This window comes from Somniosus microcephalus, chromosome 24 (assembly GCF_052327205.1).
Source record: "Somniosus microcephalus isolate GS21.2 chromosome 24, FLI_Smic_1.0, whole genome shotgun sequence".
In the NCBI taxonomy this organism is placed as follows: domain Eukaryota; kingdom Metazoa; phylum Chordata; class Chondrichthyes; order Squaliformes; family Somniosidae; genus Somniosus; species Somniosus microcephalus.
In genome coordinates this window covers 9401428-9425827 of record NC_141010.1, presented here as the reverse complement: position 1 = coordinate 9425827, position 24400 = coordinate 9401428, and the positions used below count along the sequence as shown (strand labels likewise).

Below are 24400 nucleotides of genomic sequence, written 5' to 3'. Positions count from 1 at the left end.
AACCGGCATTTCCGATTTGTCAAAAATGGTCTTGACAGATCCTCCGCCTGCCCTGGAGAAGGGCCTCTGCGGGGGAAGAGTTCCGCTTTCTGGAGACCCTCCGCCCGCAGAAAACCCTTACAATTCTTGCGCCTGGTAAAAGCAGCGTAAGGCCTGCTTTTACCAGGATAAGAGTTGAAAAAAGTGAAAAAAAATTGATTTATCATTTAAAAATACTTTAAAAAAAGATAAGTTTATTTTTAGCCCCGTAAAAAACTTCAATCATTTTTTTTCAAAAATTAAAATTTTTGAAAAAACGTTAATTTATTGTAATTTCAAGTCATTTTAAAAATGTGATTAATAAAAAGTATTTAAAGTTTTACTATGTTTTGGCAGTGATCTCCATTCATATATTTGACAGGTCTTCCTATCAAGTGTATGAAGGGAGATTCCCTTCTGTGATTGGCTCCCCATGGCCCACGTGATCCCAGGGACGCTGCGAACTACACGCGCCTGTGGGATACGTGGGCCCTGCGCACTTGGAGTTTGGAGAGGCCCAGGATCGGAAGCATGTGCGTCCCGGGAGCCCTTAGGTAAAGGCACAGATTTTTCCAGATCGCAGGCCTCTGCCCACGGGAGGCCTGCGATCGGAATATCTGGGCCAATGATTTGTACATTGTTAGCATTACAACAACAACAACTTGCATTTATATAGCACCTTTAACGTAGTACTACATCCCAAGGCGCTTCACAAGACAGAAATTGTCACCGAGCCAGTGAAGGAGATATTAGGGCAGATGACCAAAAGCTTTGGTCAAAGAGGTAGGTTTTAAGGAGCGTCTTAAAGGAAGAGAGAGTCGGAGAGGTTTAGGGAGAAAATTACAGAGTTTAGGGCCTGAAGGCACAGCTGGCAATGGTAGTGCGATGGAAGTGGGGGTTACCTCTGATTTTGCGCTCTATGCCCCTTTATTTATAAAACTTGGGATCCCATATGAATTTGTTTACAGCTTTATCAACTTGTCCTCCCATTTTCAAATTTTTGATCTTTGTTCTGAGGTGTTGCGAACAAATCTTCTCCGAAGCTCGCCCTATAGGCGAGCCACATCTGTCGTTCTTCAGTGCACCGAGGCAATGACAGGTCAGATTGATTCGAAAGAAAATCACTGCCCTTGGTTCCTGTTTTTCAATTTAAACTCTGATAGCTAGTGGGTGCTTTAATAAATCCCGGGTATCAAAAGTCCCGAAGCTGCACATTGCATTATATTTCTCTAATTGTTTTAATCCATCTCTTAATATCAGCTGCTGGACTGGATGTTGTCGGGAGCTGAAAGGGGTTTTGCAAGCAGTGTAGCTGAAACCCAACCCAGGGGATTGTGGAGCTCTCCCTCATTTCTTGGCCTCCTTATTGTGTCCACTGGTCTCTTGTCTTGCTGGGGTTGTTGCAACCACAATTACCCCCCACACAGACTCAAATGGACCAATTTGTTTCTTCACTTACACCTCGCTGTGTGCAAATTGGCTGCGGCATTTGCCTATCTAACGAGCGGCTGCACTTTGAGAAGTAATTCATTGGATTTAAAGCACTTTGAGACGTCTTGAGGGTGTGACGCAGCACAAAGATGTCAACTAATCTCGCAGTTAATGATCTGTAGCATCTGGGAGACGCTACAGATGCATTCGCACCCGTACGACCAGATTTAGGAACAGCTTCTTTCCCAGGGCTGTCATCCTACTGAACTCCACAAATAAACTCTAAAGCCTGCACATCTGCCAGTGCACTTTATTATGGTTATGTTAATGTATTACAAGCCAAATGTATGTTGAATGTTTAAATGTCTTAATCTAAATGTACACTCTCGGGAGCCACACGCCTACATTTCGTTGTACTGCACTTGTGCACTAACAATGACAATAAAGTTGATTATTATTATTATTATCAAAACCCCTTAATGGACATAACTGCAACACGCTTCCGACTCTCAGATTATACTGTAACATACAACATGAAGTATTGTTACCCCCAGTACAGTTCTGTATCGTGGATTTCCTACCTGATAGATGGGCAGGGTCCTGTCCAATGGAATGAGGCACGCTGTTGGATTTTAGTTTAAATATAAAATTGCAGCTATCCCATTCTTCAGTTTAACTGGAGTGGGTATTTTTTTTGTCTACCCCCTGTTGTGAGGATTGCTGGTAATTGCTCTTTGCTGTTTTTGGACTGACAGGCCGGTGTAATTATAGCTATGGCTTTCTCAATTGTTTGAATTTAGCCCCATACAGGAGGCAGTGGAAATGATGGACAGGGGGCTTGATTATGCCAGTCAAAGAATAGAACAACACGGCTTCATGTTGCTCCGTTCCTCACGGCGCAGGACTACCTCCTAGTTTATGCAACGTGATACATTACCAAATATTCTCATGTATAAAGCGATCAGCCACCCAACTGCCCACACCAGTTCCCAATCAAAAGAATCTGTGGCCCATGCATAAGGCGCACTATCAGTTACCATAGCTGTCCAGAGCATGGGAGATTTGATTTTAGTGCACGTTTATTGATCCGCGTATTGCCATCCCAACGCAAATACAGAGAGCAGCAGCTGGGTAGCCTAATAGTGGGGAGTGGTGATGGAGAGTCTAGAATGGACAGGAGCAACACGTTAAAGGGGCCGCGGGGGCCAAAAAAAATAGAGGGAACATTGGACAGGAGGCCATGACCAGCCCAACAACAGCTCAATGCACTCCCAGAGTGAGCCGTCCTGCGTACACCACCTTGCGTAAACTTGAGTGTTGTGTCGGTACCTTTCCACCTAGACACAATTAGAACTCAGAACCCAGAGATTCAAACATGAAGTGCTTTATTCAGGAAGGAAAGGAAAGTTCTGGAGAGTTCCGAACAAAGAGAGCTAAACTTAACCAAGAGAACACCCAACCATGTATCTGCTGTGACAGCGCCACCGCAGGTGGGAGGAGAACACACAATACATAACATTGAGCTCATCCAAAACTCTGCTAGAAGCATAGAAGATAGGAACAGGAGTAGGCCATTCGGCCCCTCGAGCCTGCTCCGCCATTTAATGAGATCATGGCTGATCATCCAAATTCAGTACCCTGTCCCTGCTTTCTCCCCATATCCCTTGATCCCTTTAGCCTTAAGAAGCTCCTTGGATATATTTAATGAATTGGCCTCAACTGCCTTTTGTGGTAGAGAATTCCACAGGTTCACCACTCTCTGGGTGAAGAAATTCCTCCTCATCTCTGTCCTAAATGGCTTACCCCTTATCCTTAGACTGTGACCCCTGGTTCTAGACTCCCCCACCATCGGGAGCATCCTTCCTGCATCTAGTCTGTCTAGTCCTGTTAGAATTTTATAAGTTTCAATGAGATCCCCTCTCATTCTTCTAAACTCCAGCGAATATAAGCCCAATCGACCCAATCTCTCCTCCTACGTCATTCCTGCCATCCCAGGTATCAGTCTGGTGAATCTTCGCTGCACACCCTCCATGGCAAGAACATCCTCAGATAAGGCGACCAAAACTGCACACAATACTCAAGGTGTGGTCTCACCAAGGCCCTGTACAACTGCAGCAAGACATCCTTGCTCCTGCCCGTATGCTAACTCGCACCAAGTCCTGCTCACACACATGTGCTTGCTGACCTACAATGGCTACCGGTGGTTGTGTGAGAGGGGAGAATCTAGGGACAGCACGGGGGTGGGGGGAGTGAAGAGAAAAGGGAGATACTAGGGAGGATTCTGGGGTTAAAGTGAGAAGGGAGAAACTGGGGGCAGCCTGGAGGTTTAGAGCAAGATGGGGAGAAACTAGGCATGAGGAGAGTAACAAGGGGTGATGCGGGGTGGTGGGAAGGGTAGGGTGGGACAGAACCCAGGCACAGAGCTGACAGTGTGGAGGGAGGAGTGACCAACCATGGTTTGGATGGCAGGGTAAGGAGACAGCCTGCATGATGCTGGAGGGTAAAGAGTGTGCCAGTAAGAATATTGGGGTGGGGTGGGGGAGGGGAAGGGGGAGCGGGGAGAGCAGGCAGAAGAGAATATCAACATGAATTGAAGAGTGAGAAAAGTGATAGTTTGAATGAGGGAAGAGAAAAGGGATAAAATGGCACATTGGCTGAGGGGGATTGGAGAGGGTAAAGTGTCTACGGGAAAATTGGGGATTGGTAGGAGTTGAGTGTCTCAGTGAACATCGGGAGGGAGATTCGAAGGGGTAGAGTGTCTATGGGAACATGGAGAGGGAGATTCGAAGGGGTAGAGTGTCTGGGAACATGGGGAGGGGGATTCGAAGGGGTAGAGTGTCTATGGGAACATGGGGAGGGGGATTCGAAGGGGTAGAGTGTCTATGGGAACATGGGGAGGGGGATTCGAAGGGGTAGAGTGTCTGGGAACATGGGGAGGGGGATTCGAAGGGGTAGAGTGTCTATGGGATCATGGGGAGGGGGATTCGAAGGGGTAGAGTGTCTATGGGAACATGGGGAGGGGGATTCGAAGGGGTAGAGTATGGGAACATGGGATGGGGGATTCGAAGGGGTAGAGTGTCTGTGGGAACATGAGGAGGGGGATTCAAAGGGGTAGAGTGTCTATGGGAACTTGGGGAGGGGGATTCGAAGGGGTAGAGTGTCTATGGGATCATGGGGAGGGGGATTCGAAGGGGTAGAGTGTTTACGGGAACATGGGGTGGGGGATTCGAAGGGGTAGAGTGTCTGTGGGAACATGGGGAGGGGGATTCGAAGGGGTAGCGTGTCTGTGGGAACATGGGGAGGGGGACTCGAAGGGGTAGAGTGTCTATAGGAACATGGGGAGGGAGATTCGAAGGGTCGAGTGTCTGTGGGAACATGGGGAGGGGGATTCGAAGGGGTACAGTGTCTATAGGAACATGGGGAGGGGGATTCGACGGGTAGAGTGTCTCAGTGAACATGGGGAAGGGGATTCGACGGGTAGAGTGTCTATGGGAACATGGGGAGGGGGATTCGAAGGGGTAGAGCATGGGAACATAGGGAGGGGGATTCGAAGGGGTAGAGTGTCTATGGGAACATGGGGAGGGGGATTCAAAGGGGTAGAGTGTCTATGGGAACATGGGGAGGGGGATTCGAAGGGGTAGAGTGTCAATGGGAACATGGGGATGGGGATTCGAAGGGGTAGAGTGTCTAACGGAACATGGGGATGGGGATTCGAAGGGGTAGAGTGTCAATGGGAACAGCATTTAGACTGATCTTGCACAATTCTAAATTTGCTGTCAACAGTTTTGACTGGAATTGTTTCAAATCCCTATTTACTGTTCAGTAATTAATTTTTTTTATCCCCAGTAATGGATTATATTTTGCAGAATGAAACTAGTTTTAAATATAAAGAAAAATAATCAATTTCAAAAGGGCAAGCTGATTAGTTTTCAAACTGAACAGATCCTGTTAATCCCCCCAATATTGCAACACCCACCTTCATTGTCAACTCAAATACAGCCAAATGCACCAAATATGTAATGAGAAAGGATTAATTAGCAATGTTGTTGTGCGAGGCCCTTTGGGGAAGAGCGATCATAATATGATGGAATTCTTCATTAAGATGGAGAGTGAAGTAGTTGACTCAGAGACTAGGGTCCTGAATTTAAATAAAGGAAACTACGATGGTATGAGGCGCGAGTTGACTAGGATGGATTGGGGAACGTTACTTAAAGGGTTGACGGTGAATAGGCAATGGCAAACATTTAAAGATCGCATGGATGAACTACAGAATTTATTCATCCTTGTTCGGCATAAAAATAAAACAGAAAAGGTGACTCAACCGTGGCTAACTAGGGAAATTAGGGATACCATAAGAGAGGACATATAAATTGGCCAGAAAAAGCAGCAAACCAGGATTGGGAACAGTTTAGGATTCAACAAAGGAGGACAAAGGGATTAATTAAGAGGGGGAAAACAGAATGTGAGAGTAAGCTTGCAAGAACATAAAAACTGACTGTAAAAGCTTCTATAGATATGTGAAGAGAAAAAGATTGGTGAAGTCAAACGTAGGTCCCTTGCAGTCAGAATCAGGGGAATTTTTAATGGGGATCAAAGAAATGGCAGACCAATTAAATACATACTTTGGTTCTGTCTTCACAAAGGAGGACACAAATAACCTCTCAGAGATGTCGGGGTACATAGGACCTAATGAGAGGGAGGAATTGAATGAAATCAGTATTTGTAGGGAACTGGTGTTAGGGAAATTGATGGCATTGAAGGTCGATAAATCCCCAAGGCCTGATAACCTACATCCTAGGGTACTTAAGGAAGTGGCCCTAGAAATAGTAGATGCATTGCTGGTCATCTTCCAAAATTCTATAGACTCTGGAGCAGTTCCCATGGATTTGAGGGTAGCTAATGTTACCCCACTGTTCAAAAAAGGTGGTAGAGAGAAAACGGGGAATTATAGACCGGTAAGCCTGACATCGGTAGTGGGGAAAATGCTAGAGTCCATTATAAAAGATGTAATAGCAGAGCATTTGGAAAACAGTGACAGGATCGGACAAAGTCAACATGGATTTACAAAAGGTAAATCGTGCTTGACTAATCTACTGGAATTTTTTGAGGATGTAACTGGTAGAATAGATAAGGGAGAACCAGTTGATGTGGTGTATTTGGACTTTCAGAAGGCTTTTGATAAGGTCCCGCATAAGAGATTAGCATGTAAAGTTAAGGCACATGGGATTGGAGGCAAGGTACTGACTTGGATAGAGAGAACTGGTTGGCAGACAGGAAGCAAAGAGTTGGAATAAACGGGTCTTTTTCCGAGTGGCAGGCAGTGACTAGTGGGATACCGCAGGGATCGGTGCTTGAGCCCCAGCTATTCACAATATATATTCATGATCTAGACGAGGGAACTAGATGTAATATCTCCAAATTTTCAGACGACACAAAGCTGGGTGGGCGTATGTGCTGTGAGGAGGATGCAGAGAAACTCCAGTATGATTTGGACAGGTTGGGTGTTTGGGCAGATGCATGGCAGATGCAGTATAATGTGGATAAATGCGAGGTTATCCACTTTGGTGGCAAAAACAGGAAGACAGATTATTATCTGAACGTCAATAGATTGGGAAAAGAGGAAGTGCAATGAGACCTGGGTGTCCTTGTGCACCAGTCGCTGAAGGTAAGCATGCAGGTGCAGCAGGTGGTTAAGAAGGCAAATGATATGTTGGCCTTCATAGCGAGAGGATTCGAGTACAGGAGCATGGATGTCTTGCTGCAGTTGTACAGGGCCTTGGTGAGACCACACCTTGAGTATTGTGTGCAGTTTTGGTTGCCTTATCTGAGGAAGGATATTCTTGCCATGGAGGGAGTGCAGTGAAGATTCACCAGACTGATACCTGGGATGGCAGGAATGACGTATGAAGAGAGATTGGGTCGATTAGGCTTATATTCGCTAGAGTTTAGAAGAATGAGAGGGGATCTCATTAAAACTTATAAAATTCTAACAGGACTAGACAGACTAGATGCAGGAAGGATGTTCCCGATGGCGGGGGAGTCCAGAACCAGGGGTCACAGTCTAAGGATAAGGGGTAAGCCATTTAGGACTGAGATGAAGAGGAATTTCTTCACCCAGAGAGTGGTAACCTGTGGAATTCTCTACCACAGAAGGCAGTTGAGGCCAGCTTATTAAATATATTCAAGAAGGAGTTAGATATATTTCTTAAGGCTAAAGGGATCAAGGGATATGGGGAGAAAGCAGGGACTGAATATGGATGATCAGCCATGATCTCATTAAATGGCGGAATAGGCTCGAGGGGCCGAATGGCCGACTCCTGCTCCTATAATCTATGTTTCTATGTTTCTATAATTAGTCAGAATCAGATCAGCTATGCTCTAATAGAATAGCAGAATTGCCTCGAACATAGGAACAGGAGTCGTCCATTCAGCCCCTCGAGCCTGTTCCGCCGTTCAATGAGATCATGGCTGATCTGTGACCTAACTCCATATATCCACCTTTGCCCATATCCTTTAATACCTTTGGTTAACAGAAAATTATCAATCTCCGATTTAAAATTTACAATTGATCTAACATCAATTTTCATTTACAGAAGAGAGTTCCAAACTTCTACCACCCTTTGTGTGTAGAAGTGTTTCCGAATTTCACTCCTGAAAGGTCTGGCTCTAATTTTTAGACTATGCCCCCAGTCCTAGACTCCCCAACCAGCGGAAATAGTTTCTCTCTATCTACCCTATCTGTTCCCCTTGATATCTTGAAAACTTCGATCAAATCACCCCTTAACCGTCTAAATTCTAGGGAATACAACCCTAATTTGTGTAATCTCTCCTCATAACTTAACCCTTGAAGTCCGGGTATCATTCTGGTAAATCTAAGCTGCACTCCCTCCAAGGCCAATATATCCTTCCTAAGGTGTGGTGCCCAGAACTGCTCACAGTGCCCCAGGTGTGGTCTAACCAGGGTTTTGTACAGCTGCAGCATAACTTCTACCCCCTTGTATTCTAGTCCTCTAGATATAGAGGCCAGTATTCCATTAGCATTTTTGATTATTTTCTGTACCTGTTCATGATATTTTAATAATCTATGTACCTGGACCCCTGAGTTATACAGCTCAAAGAGGCCCTTTGGCCCATCGTGTCCATGCCGGCCATCAAGCCCTGTCTATTCTAATCCCATTTTCCAGCACTTGGTCCGTAGCCTTGTATGCTATGGTGTTTCAAGTGCTCATCTAAATGCTTCTTGAATGTTGTGAGAGTTCCTGCCTCTACCACCCTTTCAGGCAGTGAGTTCCAGATTCCAACCACCCTCTGGGTGAAAAAGTTTTTCCTCAAATCTCCTCTAAACCTCCTGCCCCTTACGATGAAACAATGCCCCCTGGTTATTGACCCCTCTACTAAGGGGAAAAGTTCCTTCCTATCGACCCTATCTATGCCCCTCATAATTTTGTACACCTCAATCAGGTCCCCCCTCAGCCTTCTCTGCTCTATGGAAAACAACCCCAGCCTGTCCAGTCTTTCTTCATAGCTGAAGCGCTCCAGCCCAGGTAACATCCTGGTGAATCTCCTCTGCACCCTCTCCAATGCAATCACATCCTTCCTATAGTGTGGTGACCAGAACTGCACACAGTATTCCAGCTGTGGCCTAACTAACGTTTTGTACAGTTCCATCATAACCTCCCTGCTCTTATATTCTATGCCTCGGCTAATGAAGGCAAGTATCCCATATGCCTTTTTAACCACCTTATCTACCTGTCCTGCTGCCTTCAGGGATCTATGTACATGCACACCAAGGTCCCTCTGATCCTCTGTCTTTCCTAGGGTCCTACCATTCATTGTGTATTCCCTTGCCTTGTTTGTCCTCCCAAAATGCATCACCTCACACTTTTCAGGGTTAAATTCCATTTGCCACTGTTCTGCCCATCTAACCATCCTGTCTATATCGTCCTATAGCCTGAGGCTTCCCTCCTCGCTATTTACCACTCCACCAATTTTCGTGTCATCTGCGAACTTACTGAACATACCTCCTACATTCATATCTAAATCATTAATGTACACTACAAACAGCAAAGGACCCAGCACCGATCCCTGCGGTACACCACTGGACACAGGCTTCCAGTCACAAAAACAACCTTCGACCATCACCCTCTGCCTCCTGCCACTAAGCCAATTTTGGATCCAATGTGCCAAATTGCCCTGGATCCCATGGGCTCTTACCTTCTTGACCAGTCTCCCATGTGGGACTTGGTCAAAAGCTTTACTGAAGTCCATGTAGACTACATCAACTGCACTACCCTCATCCACACACCTAGTCACCCCCTCAAAAAATTCAATCAAATTGGTCAGACATGAGCTCCCCCTGACAAAGCCATGTTGACTATCCCTGATTAATCCTTGCCTCTCCAAATAGAGACTAATTCTGTCCCTCAGAATTTTTTCCAATAATTTCCCTACCACTGAAGTTAGGCTCACTGGCCTGTAATTCCCTGGTTTATCCCTACTACCCTTCTTGAACAATGGTACTACGTTAGCTGTTCTCCAGTCCTCTGGCACCTCCCCTGTGGCCAGAGAGGTTCTGAAAATTTGTGTCAGAGCTCCTGCAATCTCCTCCCTTGCCTCACAGAGCAGCCTGGGATACATCTAGTCAGGGCCTGGGGATTTATCCACTTTTAAGCCTGCTAAAACCTCTAGTACCTCCTCCCTCTCAATACTAATTTGTTCATGTATATCACAAGTCTCTTTGGACCTCCACCGTTTTTAGCCTTTCACCATTTAGAAAGTACCCTGTTCTATCCTTTTTAGGTCCAAAGTGGGTGACCTCACATTGAAATCCATTTGCTACAGTTTTGCCCATTCACTTAATCTGTCGATATTCCTTTGTAATTTTACGCTTCCATCTACACTGCCGCCTAACTTTGTGTCATCGACAAATTTGGATATATGACTTTCTATGCTATCATCTAAATTGTTAATAAATACTGTGAATAGTTGAGGCCGCAACACAGATCCCTGCGGGACACCACTAGTCACATCCTGCCAATTTGAGCACCTACCCATTATCTCTACTGCCAGTCTCCTGCCGCTCAGCCAATTTTCTAACCAGGTCAATAATTTGCCCTCAATTCCGTGGACTTCTACCTTAGTTAACAGTCCCTTATGTGGGACTTTATCAAATGCCTTCTGGAAGTCCGTATAAATAACATCCGTAGACATTCTATTGTCTATTAGTTTAGTCACCTCTTCAAAAAATGAAATTCAATCATGTTTGTCAGGCATGACCTACCTTTCACAAATCCATGCTGGCTCTCTCTGATCAACTGAAAATTTTCGAGGTGTTCAGTCACCCTATCCTTAATTATAGACTCCAGCAATTTCCCGAGAACAGATGTTAGGCTAACTGGTCTAGAATTCTCTGGTTTCCCTATCTCGCCATTTTTAAATAGCGGAGTGACATGCACGATTTTCCAATCTAAAGGAACGGTTCCTGAATCGAGAGAACTTTGGAATATTATAGTTAGGGCATCTGTAATGTACTCACCGACTTCCTTTAAACCCTGGGATGGAAACCATCTGGTCCTGGGGATTTGTCACTCTTTAGTGCCATTATTTTCTTCATTACTGTTATTTTACTTACATTAATTTTATTGAGTCCCTGTCCCTGATTTAGTTTCCTTCGGATTTCTGGCATGCTACTGTAAATACTGACGCAAAGTAATTATTCAACATGTCCGCCATTTCCTTATTATCATTGATAATATCACCACTCAGTTTTTAAGGGGCCAACAGTGCTCCTGACTACCCTCAATTGTAAAAAAATGTTTGTTGATTTTGATATCCCTTGCCAGTTTCCATTCATACTCTCTTTTTGTAGCTCTTACTATCTGTTTTGTGAACCTTTGCTGTTCTTTGTATCTTTCCCATTCGCTAGGATCTGTGCTATTTTTTGCATTTTTGTCTGCTTTTTCTTGTAAGTTTGTGCTGTCCCTCACCTCTCTAGTTGTCTATGGCTTTTTTTTTGGCAAATGGAGCTCTTGCCCCTCAGGGGTATAAACTGGTTTGTGTCACCTTAAATTCTTTTTTGAATATCTCCCACTGATTTTCTGTCGTTTTACCCATTAACAGATTTGCCCAGTTTATTGTGGACAGTCTCTGCCTCTTCCCCTTGAAGTTGGCCTTGCCCAAATCTAGAATCTTAGTAGCCGTTTCGTGTTTCTCCCTTTCAAACGCTACATTGAACTCGATCAGGTTATGATTGCTATTGGATAAATGTTCATGCACAGTTAGGCTGTTAACTAAATCTGCCTCGAGGGGCTGAATGGTCTGTTCCTGTTCCTATAGCGCCCCTAATTCAGGGGAAGGACTGTAAAGAAGGGGGTGAAAAGGGGAGTAAATTGGGGGAGGAAGTGGTGCAGTGTCTTGTAAGGCAGTACACTGTACCCACAGCATGCCCCCATTTCACCCTGCCTTTGGCGAGCTGAGATGCAAGCACATCTCCAACTAGATGTGCATGTTGGTCACAGCAGAAAGAGCTTGCATTTAGATCGTATCTTTCGCGTCCTCAGGGCCATCCCAAAATGCTTCTCGGCCAATAATTGCTTTTGAAATGTTGGCAGCCAATCTAGTGGTTGAGGGAACAAATGTTGGTCTAATTCCCAACAAGCAGATATGGGCCTGCGTCTGACAACTCATCCAAAAGACGACACGTCCAACAATGCAGCATTTCTCTCCGTACTACACGGAAGTGTCAACCTGCATTACGTGCAGTCCTGGAGTGGGGCTTAAGCCCACAAACTTCGAGCCACTGACTCTTCACAGTAGGTTTAACAGGTTTTTTTTTTACAGTGCTTATAGGATCCTATTAAAAATATATTTTACTGCATCACTATCGAACTGCCCAAATAAATGCAAAACAGAGATCTGCCCCAAAACAACAGTGGGTTTAATTCCTTCAGTGTGGTATTTTTAATATGTTTGTATAACTTGCTCAATGTTTGTATTTAAATGGCGTAGCTGGATATTTTGCAAATGCCGTAACAACGACTGCCTTTATCCAGCGCCTTTAATGTAGTGATACGTCCCAAGGCGCTTCACAGGAGCAATTATCAAACAAAATTTGACACCGAGCCACATAGAATCATAGAATGGTTACAGCACAGAAGGAGGCCATTCAGCCCGTTGAGCCCATGCCAGCTCTCTGCATGAGCACCTCAGCTAGTCCCGCTCCCCCGCCCTTTCCCCGTAGCCCTGCAAAAATTTTTCCTTCCGGTACTTATCCAACTCCCTTTTGAAAGCCACGATTGAATCTGCCTCCACCGCCCTCTCAGGCAGCGCATTCCAGATCCTAACCACTCGCTGCATAAAAAAGTTTTTCCTCATGCTGCCTTTGGTTCTTCTGCCAATCACCTTAAATCTGTGTCCTTTGGTTCTCCACCCTTCCGCCAATGGGAACAGTTTCTCTCTATCTACTCTGTCTAGACCCCTCATGATTTTGAACACATCAATCAAATCTCTTCTCGACTGAGCATCCACAGCCCTCTGGGGTAGAGAATTCCAAAGATTCACCACCCTCACAAGCTCACAAACAATCAGGTTCTTCGTTTTAAACAGATATATGTGCAGAAGTAACAACAGAAGATGCTGGAAAAACTCAGCAGGCCAGGCAACATCCGTGGAGAGAGAAATAGGGCTGGATTTTCATTGAGGAGGCGGGTAGGAGGCAGGACTACATCTTTCGGGGTTGTAGTTCCGCCTCCATTGAGTTGTAGCCAACCCACGCGATTTTGACTTGATTGACCTTGTTGAGCCCGCCCAGCGGGATCAGCAGGCCAATTAAGGGCCATCCAGCAACAGGTGACATCACAGATTGACATTTCATCTGTCAAGACCTTTTGACAGATGAAATATCAGCGTGTGACAGCTGTTTGAAGTTGTCAAACACTGACAATCTGTACTTTAGGTTAATTCCTTCCTCTCAGGATGATTTAGAGATCTCCCCGGAACAGAAAGCTGAACGCTGGAACTTTTGACAGCTCGTGGCCATTCTGCTTTCTGTGCCGGTGAGATGAGGGACTCCCGAGACCTGAAGGAAGGAAGGCTGTAAAGGTAAGTAAAGGTTAGTAGAACTTCTTTAAACACTTTACACACACCAAACACACTTACCTCTGCACTCATGCACCCATCACTCACCTGAACACTGGACATCTCGACCCCTCCAAGCCCTTCATCCCGACGGCCCGCCTCACTAACTTGACATGGTTTGGAGCCGTCGGGAATCCCACATTTCACCAATGAAAATAGAGATTAGGCTAAAATCTGCCTGTTAACTACCTGTTAACAGGCAGTTAATTGGCACTAATCCCCTTCCCGCCTCGGGGAGGTGGGTCCCAGCGCGGGTCGGGTACCCGCCTCCTTTGAAACTGGCATGGAGGCGGGTTGGGGGCGGGATGGGTTCATGCCCCCCGATTTCAGGATTTTAACCCCCCACACGCCTCCAATCCCGCCTCCACGGCCCGATGAAAATCCTGCCCATAGAGTCAGAGTTTCAGGTCGAAACCCTTCTTCAGAACCCTTGTTCTGAAGAAGAGTTTTGACCTGAAACGTCGACTCTATTTCTCTCTCCACGGATGTTGCCTGGCCTGCTGAGTTTTTCCAGCGTCCTCTGTTGTTATTTCAGATTTCCAGCATCCGCAGTATTTTGCTATCGTATCAGATACATGTGCAGGGTCAGTTAGAAACAGCAGCAGCGGGTAGGAAAGTTTATAATGTGTCCTGTAGCGGGAAACTACACCGCAGACCGTTCTATTCAGAAGAGATTTGAAAAAAAAAATGTTGGAGATCTGGACTCGGGAGAGAAACAGTGGAAATACACAGCAGGCCAGTCAGCTTGTGAAAGAGCAAAGGCAGGTAAAGCCCTGATGAAAGGATGCCACCTGAAGTATTAATCTCTCTTCTTCTCTTTGCGATACTCCTCGACCTGCTGTGCAATGCCAGCATCCTCTGGGTCTCTCTTTTTATTCTGCTCCACTGGCGTGGTTAATTAACGTGAAATCGCTGAATATACGAGGATGTAGTTACTGTGTCAGTCTGCCTGCTGGGAGAATGACAGAACAGCAGGAATGTTGAAAGCTGTTTGCTGCATTGTGTAGTCACATCGTGCACGCCTGAAAACCACGGCTTTGCAAACCTGACGCCAATCAGAGCGGAAGAACATGCTGGAGAAATTCACAAAGCTTAGCGATACAGGCCCTCGTTCTCTGCCTGCACTCAATTCCTGAAAGGGCTCATGTTGACGAGACCCCCCTGTTCAAAAAGGGAGAACCCTGATACCATAAGGATATAAAAGAGAGTCTTGCATTTCTATCGCACCTTTCACGACCTCAGGACGTCCCAAAGCGTTTTACAGCTAATTAAGCATTTTTAGAAGTGTGGTCACTGTTGTAATGTAGGAAACACGGCAGCCAATTTGCGCACAGCAAGCTCCCACAAACAGCAACGTGATAATGACCAGATAATCAGTTTTTTAGTGATGTTGATTGAGGGATAAATATTGGCCCAGGACACTGGGGAGAACGCCCCCCTGCTCTTCGAAACAGCGCCATTGGATCTTTTACGCCCACCCGAGAGGGCAGACGAGGCCTTGGTTTAATGTCTCATCTGAAAGACGGCACCTCCGACAGTGCAGCACTCCCTCGGCACTGCACTGGGAGTGTCGGCCTAGATTTTATACTCAACTGGATTGAGACTTGAACCTTCTGACTCAGAGGCGAGAGCGCTATCCACTGAGCCATGGCTGACACCTATAGTGCCTTTCACAGCCTCCGGACCTCCCAAAGCGCATCAGCCTTCTCTTTTCTAGAGAAAAGAGCCCCAGCCTGTTCAATCTTTCCTGATAGGTTTAACCTCTCAGTTCTGGTACCATGCTAGTAAATCTTTTTGCAGCTTCTCCAGTGTCTCTATATCCTTTTTATAATATGGAGACTAGGGGCTAAAAATTGAGTAGCGCCCCAATTGAGGCGCTAACTTCGCGCCCCGGAAAAATTAGCGCCCCCGCGCCGGAAATTGAGTGGTTGCACCCCAAGAGGGAAGCGGGGCGCCACTAGAAGTGCCCCGCCTCCCACTTGAGGTGCTGCGAGTGAATATCGTGGCGCTACGTGCCGCAGAGCCACACGCTGCGGCACGTCGCGCTGCGGTATTGCAGGCCTTCCTCCTCTTCTTAAAGGGGAGGGGTCTTGTGCAGCATGACCTGGGGCCCAGCTGGGCCCCCGGGGATCGGGAGTGCCGGCAAAAGAGCCCGGCACCCAAGAGAAGTGCCGGGCTCTTGGAGCGCAGCCGGCACTCCGCGGGGGTGGGGGGTTTCAGGAGGCCGGGGACGGGAGCGCTGGCAGGCGGCCAGCAACAAAAATGGCCACCCCGCACCTCGACTTTAAATTGAGCCTCCCCGGCCGCAGGTACGCCACCCTGACCCTGTCGGGCATAGCGTCCGGCGGTAAGTCAGGGGGCGCTCCCGAAGATCGCAGGCGTGAGCGGGGCGCTGCGCACACCAATGACGTCATCGCCAGCGGCGCAGCGCTACCGGTTAGCGCCACCACTAACCTCCCGCTGAATTTGGCGGGAGGCGTGGGCAGTGCCGCGCCCGGGCGCTAGTTGGTTTGCGCCCCACTTAGTGCCCTCTTAAGGCGCTAACGGGTGGCGCAACCAACTGAATTTTTCCCCCTGGAACTTTTCACAGTACTCCGAGTGCGGTCTAACCAAAGTTCGATACAAGTTTAACATAACTTCTCCGCTTTTCAATTCTATCCCTCTAGAAATGAAACCCAGTGCATTGTTTGCATTTTTTATGGCCTTATTAACCTGCATCGCTATTTTTAGTGATATGCGAATCTGTACCCCCGGATCCTTATGTTCCTCTACCCCACTTTAGATGGGGTGAGTCCTTTATAATTTTGCCCCAGATCAGTAGAGACCCCTATACAGTGTCCAATTCTGTTCACTTCCTTGATTTTTCCTGTACATTTTTACCCTGTGCTCCCACCAGCGTTGGCAAGCACGAGAGTGCAAAAGACAAGGCTGAAGCGTTTGCAACCATCTTCAGCCAGAAGTGCCGAGTGGATGATCCATATCGGCCTACTCCCGAGATCCCCACCATCACAGAAGCCAGTCTTCAGCCAATTCAATTCACTCCACGTGATATCAAGGAACGGCTGAGCACACTGGGTAGAGCAAAGGCTATGGGCCCCGACAACATCCCAGCTATCATGCTGAAGACTTGTGCTCCAGAACTAGCCGCGCCTCTAGCCAAGCTGTTCCAGTACAGCTACAACACTGGCATCTATCCGACAATATGGAAAACTGCCCAGGTATGTCCTGTCCACAAACAGCAGGACAAATCCAATCAGGACAATTACCGCCCCATCATTCTACTCTCAATCAACAGCAAAGTGATGGAAGGTGTCATCGACAGTCCTATCAAGCGGCACTTACTCACCAATAGCCTGCTCACAGATGTCCAGTTTGGGTTCCGCCAAGACCACTCAGCTCCAGACCTCATTACAGCCTTGATCCAAACATGGACAAAGGAGCTGAATTCCAGAGGTGAGGTGAGAGTGACTGTCCTTGATATCACGGCAGCATTTGACTGAGTGTGGCATCAAGGAGCCCTAGTAAAACTGAAGTCAATGAGAATCAGGGGGAAAACTCTCCACTGGCTGGAGTCATACCTAGCACAAAGGAAGATGGTTGTGGTGTTTGAAGGTCAATCATCACAGCCCCAGGACATCGCTGCAGGAGTTCCTCACGCAGTGTCCTAGAGCCAACCATCTTCAGCTGCTTCATCAATGACCTTCCCTCCATCATATGGTCAGAAATGGGGATGTTCGCTGATGACTGCAAAGTGTTCAGTGCCAGTCGCACCTCCTCAGATAATGAAGCAGTCCATGCCTGCATGCAGCAAGACCTGGACGACATTCAAGCTTGGGCTGATAAGTGGCAGGTAACATTAGCGCCACACAAGTGCCAGGCAATGACTATCTCCAACAAGCAAGCGTTTAACCACCGCCCCGTGACATTCAATGGCATTACCATCGCCAAATTCATCACCATCAACACCCTGGGGGTCACCATTGACCAGAAATTTAACTGGACCAGCCACATAAATACTGTGGCAACAAGAGCAGGTCAGAGGCTGGGTATTCTGCGGCGAGTGTCTCACCTCCTGACTCCCCAAAGCCTTTCCACCATCTACAAGGCACAAGTCAGGAGTGTGATGGAATACTCTTCACTTGCCTGGATGAGTGCAGCTCCAACAACACTCAAGAAGCTCGACACCATCCAGGACAAAGCAGCCCGCTTGATTGGCACCCCATCCACCACCTTAAACATTCACTCCCTCTACCACTGGCGTACCGTGGCTGCAGTGTGTACCATCTACAAGATGCACTGCAGCAACTTGCCAAGGCTTCTTCGGCAGCACCTCCCAAACCCACGACCTCTACCGCCTAGAAGGACGAGGGCAGCAGGCGCATGGGAACACCACCCCCTCCAAGTCACACACCATCCTGACTTGGAAATATATCGCCGATCCTTCATTGTCGCTGGGTCAAAATCCTGGAACTCCCTCCCTAACAGCACAGTGTGAGTACCTTCACCACACAGACTGCAGCGGTTCAAGAAGGCGGCTCACCACCACCTTCTCAAGGGCAATCTGGGACGGGCAATAAATGCTGGCCTTGCCAACGATGCCCGCATCCAAGGAACAAATAGAAAAGACAGTTTTTTGCCAAGTTCAAAAGGAGACCAAGGAGGGGACAGCATTGGACAGACAAATATTTTCCTTAGCCTAGGGACACTGGCACCAGTTGCCAGCTCGGCTTCGATCAACTAATTCAGTGTTTGAATCTGGGGATCAGCCACATCTGTACGGCTCAGCTTAAATAAACCCACTTAACCGTCAGGGAAGAACTTCCAAACACACGAGATAAAATGTCAATGCTGTCTGATAAAGGAATGCTTCTGGGGAGGAGGCATTCTCTCCAGCAACGTGTGTATTTGAAGAAATGCTCAACTGCCTGAAGAGAATCCTCCTGAGATTACGTTATCATACAAAGGGCCATGTAACAAAAAGGCACCTGTCTTGCTTTTCATTGTTGTCTTACTAAAAAGGAAAGCTAAACAACAGAATAATGTATTCAGGAAGGATTAACTGTCCCACCGCCCACATAAACTGGATATTGCATTCTCTAAAGCAGGCATCTGTCATCCTGTAACTCTCTCTGAGTAATAAAGGGCTAATTTGCTAAATATCAATCCATCAGCCCTTGGGCCACTGAAATGATGGAAAGTGCATTCTAAATGCCCATTATTACACAGCCGAGGTTACTTTAGCACAAAGGGGCAATGCTTTACTTCTATCATATTCAAATGCAGTCAATATTTATTATTCCCTCAGGCTAATTCCTTACAAAAAAGGAGAGATCTCTCAATGATGAGTCGGGTCTGCAGTGTGACGTCAGTGAGCATTAAGCCAGTCACCAGTGGCAGCCGCGATTTCGTTTTTAATGTAAATTTTCGCGATTTTCTAACTTAACGCAAAACAAAATATTCCACCTTCCATCCTTCAGCGGGTGAGTGATGCAATACCGAGACCAGAAAGAAAGACTTGCATTTCTACAGCACCTTTCACGACCTCAGGACGTCCCAAAGCGCTGTACAGCCAATTAAGATGAATGAGAGGTGATCTGATTGAAACATAAAGGGCTAGAAATTGGGTTCATTTGCGCCTCTCGTTAGCGCCCCCGGGGAGCACTAACGGGGCGCAAATGCCCTTGGCGCCCGGGCATAGCACCGCTAACGCCTCCCGCGAAATTCAGCGGGAGGTTAGCAGCGGTGGTATGCGGTAGCGCCCGTTTGGGCGCTACTTAAAGGGCAGGTGGCGGGCGGCCATTTTTTTTGGCCGGCTGCTAGCCCCTGCCCCCGCTCACCGCTGCACGTGGGATGCCAGCCTTGATCTCTCAGCCCAGCACTCCTCTTGAGTGCCGGACTGTTGCCACGGCACCCCGCTCCCCGGTGGTGCAGGCAGGGCCCCGGTGTGCGCAACGCTAATCCCCACCCCTTTAATCGGGGGAGGAGGCCTGCAGTGACACGGCGCTACGTGTCCCAGTGCGTAGCGCTGCTGTAAGTAGCACCGTGACATTCGGTTGTAGTGCCCCAAGAAGGAGGTGGAGCACTTCTAATAACGCCCCACCTCCTCCTCAGGGCGCTACAACAGAAGATACGAGGCAGGGGCGCTACTTTTTGCTAATTTTATCGCCCCGGCGGAGGGTAGCGGTCCAAAATGGACGCTACCCAATTTTTCCCCCATAAAATTTTTAAGGGGCTTGACAGGGTTAATGCTGGGAAAATGTTTCCCCTGACTGGGGAGTCTAGAACACGGGGTCACAGTCTCAGAATAAGGGGGTCGGCCATTTAGGACTGAGATGAGGAGAAATTTCTTCACTCAAAGAGCTGTGCATCTTTGGAATTCTCTACCCCAGAGGGCTGAGGAGGCTCAGTCGTTGGGTACAGGAAACTTTTTTTTATCCGGCACCGACGGGACCGACGTGGTGCCGGTTCATCAAAAATTCCGGATCACCGAGCGCTATAATAAAAGATACGAGAGCTGAGAGCTCTGTATAAAGCAATAAACCCTGTTGCTTAGCAACAGGTTCAGAACAATGGCCACAAGTTACAAGCGTCTCTGTAGCTTAGCAACAGCTGCAGCCAGACCCTTGCACAGCAACAGATGGAGGAAGGCAAGTAATATGAAGTATGAACCTACTCCTGAATTTTGCCGGTTAACCGAGATTTCCGGTTATTTTAGGTGCCGGTAAATCGAAAGTTTCCTGTATATTCAAGACAGGCCGATAAATTTTGGGAACTAAGGGAATTAAGGGGTTTGGGATAGTGCGGGAAGGTGGAGTTGAGGTAGAAGATCAGCCATGATCTTGTTGAATGGCGGAGCAGGCTCGAGGGGCCGAATGGCGGAGCAGGCTCGAGGGGCCTAATGGTGGAGCAGGCTCGAGGGGCCTAATGGCGGAGCAGCCTCGAGGGGCCGAATGGCCGACTCCAGCTCCTTGTTCTTATGTTCGAAGTACTTTTTTTGAGGTGTAGTCATTGTTGTAATGTAGGAAACGTCGCAGGTTCAATCCCCAGGTCCGTGCTGAGTTAGTTAGCGCAACTATCAGCCGTTACAATTAACCGTGGCGATCCTGGGCTGGTGAAGGGAGGGAAAAAAATAATCAGCTATTTAATCCCCACCCAGCCAGCCCTGCTAGAAAATGAGCGCGTTTGAGCATCGCATGCGGACAACAAGTTGTGTAGCCCCCCGGTGTCAAATAGCCGGGCGGCACTCGCTGCCTAGTCTCACGCATAAAGAATGACTACTTGGACCAGCTGTTAGAGGACAGCTTTTCTCCTGAAATCTCATCCCAGCAAGAACAGAAGAATTAGGAGCAGGAGCCTGCTCCGCCATACGGCCCCTCGAGCCTGCTCCGCCATACGGCCCCTCGAGCCTGCTCCGCCATACGGCCCCTCGAGCCTGCTCCGCCATACAGCCCCTCGAGCCTGCTCCGCCATACGGCCCCTCGAGCCTGCTCCGCCATACGGCCCCTCGCGCCTGCGCCACCATACGGCCCCTCGAGCCTGCTCCGCCATACGGCCCCTCGAGCCTGCTCCACCATACGGCCCCTCGAGCCTGCTCCACCATACGGCCCCTCGAGCCTGCTCCACCATACGGCCCCTCGAGCCTGCTCCGCCATACGGCCCCTCGAGCCTGCTCCGCCATACGGCCCCTCGAGCCTGCTCCGCCATACGGCCCCTCGAGCCTGCTCCGCCATTCAATAAGATCATGGCTGATCTTCGACCTCAACTCAGTTGAAAGGCAGGGCAACTAAAGTCAGGGCTCCCTGGATGATGAAAGAGATAGAGAATATGATGAAGCAGAAAAAGAGTGCGTATGACAGATGTCAGGTTGCAAATACACCTGAGAATCAGGCTATATATAGAAAGGTCAGAGGAGAAGTGAAAAAAAAAATAAGAGGGGCAAAGAGAAGGTATGAGAATAGACTGGCAGCTAACATAAAAGGTAATCCGAAAGTCTTCTATAGGCATATAAATAGTAAAAGGGTAGTAAGAGGAGGGGTGGGGCTGATTAGGAACCAAAAAGGAGACCTATGCACAGAGGCAGAGGGTGTGGCTGAGGTACTAAATGAGTACTTTGCATCTGTCTTCACCAAGGAAGAGGATGCTGCCATAGACAGTGAAGGAGGAGGTAGTGGAGACACTTGATAGGATAAAAATTGCTAAAGAGGTATTAGGAAGGCTGGCTGTACTTAAAGTAGATAAATCACCAGGAGCGGATGGGATGCATCCTAGGACGCTGAGGGAATTGAGGGAGGAAATCGCGGAGGTACTGGTCATAATATTCCAATCCTCCTTAGATACGGGGGTGGTGCCAGAGGACTGGAGAATTGCAAATGTTCACCATTGTTCAAAAAATGGTGTAAAGATAAATCCAGCATCTGTAGGACAGTCAGTTTAACCTCGGTAGTGGGGAAGCTTTTAGAAACAGTAATCAGGGACAAAATTAACAGTCACTTGGATAGATGTGGATTAATTAAGGAAAGCCAGCACGGATTTGTTAAAGGCAAATCGTGTTTAACCAACTTGATCGAGTTCTTTGACGAGGCAACAGAGAGGGCTGGTGAGGGCAATGCGGTTGATGTAGTGTACTTGGATTTGCAAAAGGCGTTCGACAAAGTGCCACATAATAGGCTTGCCAGCAAAGTTGAAGCCTTGGAATAAAAGGGACAGTGACAGCATGGATACGGAATTGGCTAAGTGACAGGAAACAGAGAGTAGTGGTGAACGGTTGTTTTTCGGACTAGAGGAAGGTACACAGTGGTGTTGTCCAGGGGTCGGTTCTAGGACCACTGCTTTTCTTGATATATATTAATGACTTGGATGTGGGTGTACAGGGCACAATTTCAAAATTTGCAGATGAAACAAAACTTGGAAGTATAGTGAACAGTGAGGAGGAGAGTGATTAGACTTCAGGAAGACATAGACAGGCTGGTGAAATGGGTGGACACGTGGCAGATGAAATTTAATGCAGATAAGTGTGAAGTGATGCATTTTGATAGAATGAGGAGAGGAGATATAAACTAAGTGGAATTCTCTACCACTGAAGGCTGTGGAGGCCAAGTCACTGAATATATTTAAGAAGGAGATAGATAGATTTCTAGACACAAAAGGCATCAAGGGGTATGGGGAGAGAGCAGGAATATGGTATTGAGATAGAGGATCAGCCATGATCATATTGAATGGCGGAGCAGGCTTGAAGGGCTGAATGGCCTACTCCTATTTTTCTATTTCTATGTGCAATCCTAAAGGGGGTGCACGAACAGGGAGACCTTGGGGGTATGTGTGCACAAATCGTTGAAGGTGGCAGGGCAGGTTGAGAAAGCAGTTCAAAAGGCTTACGGGATCCTGGGCTTCATAAATAGAGGACAAAAGTGTGGAAATTATGATGAACCTTTATAAAACACTGGTTCGGCCCCAACTGGAGTATTGTGTCCAATTCTGGGCACCACACTTTAGGAAGGATGTGAAGGCCTTAGAGGGTGCAGAAAATATTTTCGAGAATGGTTCCAGGGCTGAGGGACTTCAGTTACGTTAATAGACTGGAGAAGCTGGGGTTGTTCTCCTTGGAGCAGAGAAGGTTGAGAGGAGATTTGATAGAGGTGTTCAAAATCATGAGGGGTCTGGACAGAGTAGATAGAGAGAAACTGTTCCCATTGGCAGAAGGGTCGAGAAGCAGAGGACACAGATTTAAGGTGATTGGCAGAAGATCCAAAGGTGACGTAAAAAAAAACTTTTTTACGCAGCGAGTGGTTATGATCTGGAATGCACTGCCTGAAAGGGTGGTGGAGGCAGATTCAATCACGGCTTTTAAAAGGGAGTTGGATAAGTACCTGAAGGAAAAAAATTTGCAGGGCTACGGGAAAAGGGCGGGGGAGTGGGACTAGCTGAGTGCCGGCACGGGCTCGAAGGGCCGCCTTCCGTGCTGTAACCATTCTATGATTCTATGATAACTCCACTTTCCCGTCCATATTCTTTGATTCCCCTAGAGCAAAGATCTATCTATCTCAGCCTTGAATATTCTCATGCACAGCCCTTTGGGATAGAGAATTCCAATTATGAACAAGAACGAACACACTCGGGAGGGGAGGGTTGTAGAAGATTGACAGAGAGTAGACAACACCTGAAGCTGTTGCTGAATTTCATTCCCCCTATGTTTGAGATAAGATCTAATGTGACAAACTGTATAACAATGATTGGATGCTGCAATCTGGGCTATGTGTTATGGTAATTTCCAGTGTTATGTCCTGGGGACTGTGACTGTGGGACATCTGAAGTCTTTGTTTCCCTTTTAAATAAGGAAGAATGCACACAAGTATCTCCAGCTGGGAGCACAGTGGATGACCTGGACCAATCATCTGTCACTTGTGGCTCCAACATCCACTGACAAGCTCGCTGATCAGCCTCCGGTTTCCTCCACCCATTCACTACATGTCTTCCTACATATAGAATCATAGAATCTTACAGCGCAGAAGGAGGCCATTCGGCCCATCGTATGTGTGCCGGCCGAAAAAGAGCTATCCAGCCTAATCCCACTTTCCAGCTCTTGGTCCGTAGCCCTGTAGGTTACCGCACTTCAAGTGCTTACCCAAGTACTTTTTAAATGTGATGAGGGTTTCTGCCTCTACCACCCTTTCAAGGCAGTGAGTTCCAGACCCCCACCACCCTCTGGGTGAAGAGATTTCCCCTCAAATCCCCTCTAAACCTCCTACCAGTTACAGTACTTTAAATCTATGCCCCCCTGGTTGTTGACCCTTCTGCTAAGGGAAATAGTTCCTTCCTA

At 47.4% G+C, this 24400-nt stretch overlaps 1 protein-coding gene across 7 annotated transcripts in view; it reads left to right on the top strand.

Annotated features, from left to right (window-relative positions):
- srcin1a (SRC kinase signaling inhibitor 1a) overlaps window positions 1–24400 on the top strand; it is a 496431-nt gene that overhangs the window by 297294 nt on the left and 174737 nt on the right. The window lies entirely within an intron of this gene.